The 6,034-nt window shown below is 30.8% G+C and overlaps 1 protein-coding gene across 2 annotated transcripts in view; it reads right to left on the reverse strand.

Annotated features, from left to right (window-relative positions):
• Positions 1-6,034, reverse strand: part of LOC121120880 (ribosomal L1 domain-containing protein CG13096) — a 143,217-nt gene that overhangs the window by 17,433 nt on the left and 119,750 nt on the right. The gene's annotated exons all lie outside the window — the stretch shown is intronic.

Here is a 6,034-nt window from a genome sequence, read left to right on the forward strand (position 1 = left end):
CATTTTTAAATATATCCAAGGAGGAAGTTATTTTATTAGTAATTTCAGGAAATATTTCGGAAGTATCTTATTTATCTGATTACACTGAATCTTGTATACACGTAGAACCACTATCAACTTTTACAAATGAACGTCATGATGATATAATTAGTAATTAAACAACACATACTTCTGATTATAGTGATCTTTCTCCGTGTTCTCAGTCTGTTGCTTGATTATGTACCCGTTTGCCAAAAAATGACAACAAATTTGTATATTTTGACAATTGGTTTACAACACTTGAGTTATTGCTTTTTTTTAAATCAAATAGCATACAAGCAATTGACACTTTACGAGCAAATTGCCAGAAATACTGTCCTTTGAAATCACTAATACAATTTAAAAAGCAAGAAAGAGATAGCAATTCAGGATTAATTATTGTAAGATGGTTGGACGATAGTGTGGTTCAATTGGGCTCAAATTGTGTAGGTGTCTATCCAATTGAAAAAATAGATCGTTGGTTCAAGGTCACTGAGGAAAAAAAATGTATAGACTACCCGAAAATTGTATCAATGTACAACATGAATATGGGTGGTGTGGAATGTTAGTCAGGTTATATAGGACTGAAGATAAAACCCGTCGATGGTACCTTAAAATATTTTGGCACATGGTAGATATTGCAAAAGTCAATGCATAGCTTTTATATTGTAGGCACTACAAACTTTTAAGCTTGCCACTTAAAAATAAAAAAACTTTAAAGGAACTTACTATAGAAATATCTGAATCCCTCATCCATGCACATAAAAATTCCATGAATTTCAGTAATAAGGGTAGACTCAGGAAAAACATTGTTGAAACTAAGAATAAGAGTGGAAAAAACCATCGATACCACTCCCCATTTATGAAATACGCAATGATAAAATAGAACATTGACCAGTACCAACAAGCCAGAAAAATAGATGCAGAAAATGCCAAAATTATTCGAGGATGACATGTTTGAAATGTAAAATACATTTATGTTTAGTAATTAATCGTAATTGTTTCATTGAATTTCACAATAGTAAAGGCCATTAGATTTATTTTTATGTTTTGTTTTAGTTTTATAGATAAATTAAGAATAAATATGTTATAATATGGTTTATAACCAAAAAAATTTTAAAGAGTCATTTGTATATTTCAAAGTAAAGATTGAAATCCAGTAGAATCGTTGATACTCTTAGGACAGATTACAATCATGATGTCTACTAGGATAATCAATAATTCTACTAGTAGAGATTACAATCCTACTTGCATCCATCCATCCTTACCATTCCTATGAATATCTATTCACACGTCTTCTGATACTCTCTTCAAGGGATCTCGACTCTTAAGGTGAGATCCCTTGAACATGTGCTTCACTTGGTCGGTGGATCTTGTATCCTTTAATGGAAAGATCGTTGATTTTGCAAGTGCCTCTCATGTCAAGGTCTGTGATAGTGACTTTGGTTCTCGTTAATCATTGTCCTATACATAAATTCCTCCAGATCCTCTATGGAATCATCGTATACTTCTTTATTACTACTGAGTCTCTTTTGTCATTGGAAAACAAATGCAAGATAATTCGCGACTCGTAAAGATAATGTGCTTCTCTTTTCTCGATATTTTGGTCTACTATGCATATTCTATTCTGATATTACATATAAATAGTTATTTAGAACTGGAGAGTTCCACAATAAGAAATAGTTCCCGAATAAATTACCCAGTGAGGAAAAAGAGTTTCATTTCTCATCCACAGCTCCTTCGTTGAAATTCTTGAATCTTGTTCCTTCCAAAGTTGACCTTTTGTTTCGTCATTTTATTCTGAGAAAAATATATAATTGTTATGAATCCTTCAGTTTCCTTGATGTAAATAATGCATACACCCCTAGGAAAAAAATAAAGTCAATCTCAGATTCTCAATGAATATGCACCCTTTTTCTAGATACTTTTGTCTGCAATACATATATATGTATTTTGCTGCTATCTGCATAAATAGAGTTTGAGAATTATTGAGTACTAAGTGATTATGTGTTACCAAATTATAAGTGACCTCTTAACTCCTGTAGACTTGCAATTTTGAAACTTAGTTAGTCTCAATCATTTTCAAAAAAAAAAAAAAATTGCTTATCATCATATTGGAATATATCCCCCCATGAAGATATAGGATCTCCACACTAAAAAAATTATTAATAAATGTTTCCCATAACAGTTCTTATATTTAATTATTATTTATTTAAAAATACTCATTAATGACATTAATACAGATAATATAATAATCATTAATATAGACGTTCAAAATTAAAAACTTAACTATTTATATTTCATCCTGATTTTCTTTGATTTATACCTATATTAATCCTTTATTTAACGAAACTAAATAAAAATTCGAAATTTAGAGGATAATTTTTATGGAACTTGCACCATTAGAATTCCAACTTTTTTTTACCAGAGTGTACGCTACTATTAGCCTCATTTATGAGATTTTTGCTAGATATATTAAAATATTTAAATCCAACATGAGTAATATAATTAGCAAAATGACCCAATAGGATGATAGGTGTAATGCATTCGTCTCTCTTTCCCTCTTATTTCTTGTATATATATATTTATTTGTAAAGTACTGTCTTTACCTCTTTATAAGTATAAATATTCTATATATAAATCAGAGTAGTGTTTTGTATTAATAAGAATAAATTTGTTCCTATTAGACAAGCCTTGTTTTATGCGCCCACGTCTTCACTCTCCTCAATTCTCTCGGTCCTCCTGTATTCCTTTGTATAAATAGTTTGTGTCTCCTCAACCTCGTCAAGACACAACATTAGGAATCTCCCGTTTCTAATAAATTGACAAATAGCTTTGTAAAGCTACGTATTGGATTTGTCGACGCCAATAAAATTTGTCGAGCTTGTTCGCTGATAATATCATATTGTAAAGCTGACTAACATGTAATGTATTTAAATATAATAATAAATCTGAAGCCCTATCTTGATAAGTTTCGATGAGGTCTTGATCTTCGCCAGAAAATTCACACACCATGAGTTATTGATTTCTCAGAAATCAAAAAGGTTCGCGATCTTTACATTGAAAACTTAATGATGGAAGAGATATAATTCGTAATAATAAAAAGACACCATTTAAAAATCCGGGCCAGGTAAATCAATTTTAAAAAAAAAAAACCCAAAAAATAATCAACTAATTAGAAATATCTTAGTCAGAAGTCACCTCGACAGAGAAACTTTGGTAATTTAATATCATGGGGAAATTTGGGGAATCTTATGGACACCTGAGGCATTGGGAAGGTACTTAAGATACAGTTCCACAGTTCTTATTGCTATGATTGTTATGTTCACTATGCAGTTTGACATGAGGCCTATAAAAGGTATGAACAAAATTATTTACATCGTATTAAATCAGCTCGAGTTGGTGTTCATTAAAAGAAACTCTGCTTGACAGCAATCCATAGCAAGGCATCTTTGGATGGATACGAATCCTAATGGTATATTAGACATAGGATGGAAATTCCCTAAAAGAAAACTTGCTTTTGAACTGTTCTATTTGATTCGAAACTTACTAATGTGTTCACAACTCATCTGTTGGCAATGTCTGCTACTCGCATAGCCAGGCAAACATGATCATTCATGCATCCATCCAGGGAACTCTTGACGAGTTGATCTGGATCTAGGGATGAGTGAAGTGACTGAGCTTCTTTTCTATTTGTAATCCACCTACCACATGACGACTGCTTCGATTTACAAAAACGAATCCGTCAGAATCTTTGATTTGAATTGAAGAATTCCAATACGATTTCAAATTATTGTATTATTGTTTTGCTTCTTTTCTCTTTTTTTCTTCATGTAGCTAGATTAGCCCAATTCGTTTTTTTAATCTTTCGGTTCGAACTACCGATTTTATCAATATTTTTAGGATCAGTATAAAATGATTTGATTGGTTGTCTCCATATAATCCACTGTCTCCATAAAGTCCGGCTACTCGTCCGAGCAAGTATTCATTTAGGCAAGCTTCATTTTAGCATAGTTCCAATGAGTTCTAATACTATCTCGAGGAGCACAAGCTCCAATCACACAATTGTGACGAATGACATCACTTTTGATGATGAATTCGGCTTGGTAATTCGCTTGAACTTTGAACAATTATAAAGCTTTAATATTTGTGGTAGATGTAATTTTCTCTCACCATCACGTGGTATTTTAAGTAACTATTCCATTTTAGGATAATATTTGAAATCCCGAAAATTTGTTCTAGGAAACAAAAAAATAATAGCTTGATTGAATGTATTCAGTTCAAAATTAAAGTAGATTTATATTAAAAGGTTTTCTAACATAAATGTTCTAAATATTATCAAACAAATTATTTAAACTGATGAATTTGTCCTTCAAAAATAAATTAACAACATCAGTTTGGTTATGTGCAAGATCGTTATGTAGTAAGTTTCATTCAAATAATTAATCTATATCAAAATTTATTTTTCGATTGATCCTTGGATACTAATGTGATAAATTCATAAAGTCCATAGTCGAGTGTATTTGTATAATGAGTCAAATGGATTTGAAGTCGCATAATTCAAATGGTTGGATTTAGAGCCAAAACCACAAGATATTATTCCCAATCTATAAAATAAGAATAATTGATTCTTAGATGTGTGTAGTTTTAATGAAATTGTTTATGTTTATTCATTATTTTAGGTACTGATAATTTGAATTTAATTACGAGAGTATGATTCGAATAGTTTCTTGAGGTTGGATCTATAATATTTAGAAATCCTTGCTCCAAATCTGTAGCTATTTTATAATTTGTGACTCCAAATCATACATCAGTATACATATTCTCTGTGTTCCAAACCGACTCACAGATAAAATAAATGTGATTCTTCTGACTCCCGACTCACTCATCAGCCATAATTCTTACTTCATGGGAATATTTGTACCTAGTTGGTAAAAGTTACATTATTTGGGTCATTTTAAGTACATCAATGGGAATATAGAAAATCGATACAGTCTGACTGGTGTTTCCAAATTGTATAAATAGAAGCAATTGGAAATTCCAATTGGTTCTATTATTTGGTTCTTCCAAAGCCGCTTCCCTGAGCATCATTAATCCCATATAGTATCCAAAAATACATCCCAGCCGACCGGTTGTGCAGGTTTTATTAACTAAAATGAACGCATACATTAATATTGGTTTAACTACAGGACAAGTTAACGATGTTATTTTATTATTCATGCGATATGGAAGTTTTAGGATATAAGAAATGTTGAACTGAGCCCAATTAAGGTCGATCAGCTTGTATGTCTTAATACTAATTTGGATTAAATCCAGTTTGATCTAAATGAATACTGTAATGTAGTAATCAATGACACACCATATTTTTTAAATGCATATTTTATATATGTATATTAAATAAATTTATATCAAATAGTTTACAATTTTTTTGTTACTATTTAATCTTTAAAATTTTGCTAGATTGATTCAATACAGGTTTTTTAAATATCAGTTTGAATCATTCCTAAAAAGTTATTCAGTTCACTAAAAGGAATCACAACTCCCTACACTATTCTCTACAAAGAGACAAAGCATAATTTCCACGAAAAAAAGAAAATAAATCGGTAATGAAAGAATCCTTTTTGCACAATATTGCATTATAAAAGAACATAGAGAGTGTGACTTGCGTCATATTTTCGAAAACATGCAACCTCTTCAAGTATTCAATGCTACTATCTCTCTCAGTAAAATTGTAACTTGTCCTAGGAGAGAATAGGATTGTAATCTCTACTAGGAGAATCAACGATTTTACTAGATTTCAATCTTTACTGTGACATATACACTAAAGACCAATGATGCTATATGGAGTCATATTTAAAAATTAAAAAAATCAATTTGATCAAGTTTAGAAACCCCAAGAGACACTATCTTTAAAATAATGATTTTTTTAAAACATTGTTTTAATCATTCGGCCAATAAAGGGTTAAGACAACAATAACAGGTGTCGACGAGAGCTTAAAGTCAATTCGATGAATTG

This window comes from Lepeophtheirus salmonis, chromosome 1 (assembly GCF_016086655.4).
Source record: "Lepeophtheirus salmonis chromosome 1, UVic_Lsal_1.4, whole genome shotgun sequence".
Classification (NCBI taxonomy): domain Eukaryota; kingdom Metazoa; phylum Arthropoda; class Copepoda; order Siphonostomatoida; family Caligidae; genus Lepeophtheirus; species Lepeophtheirus salmonis.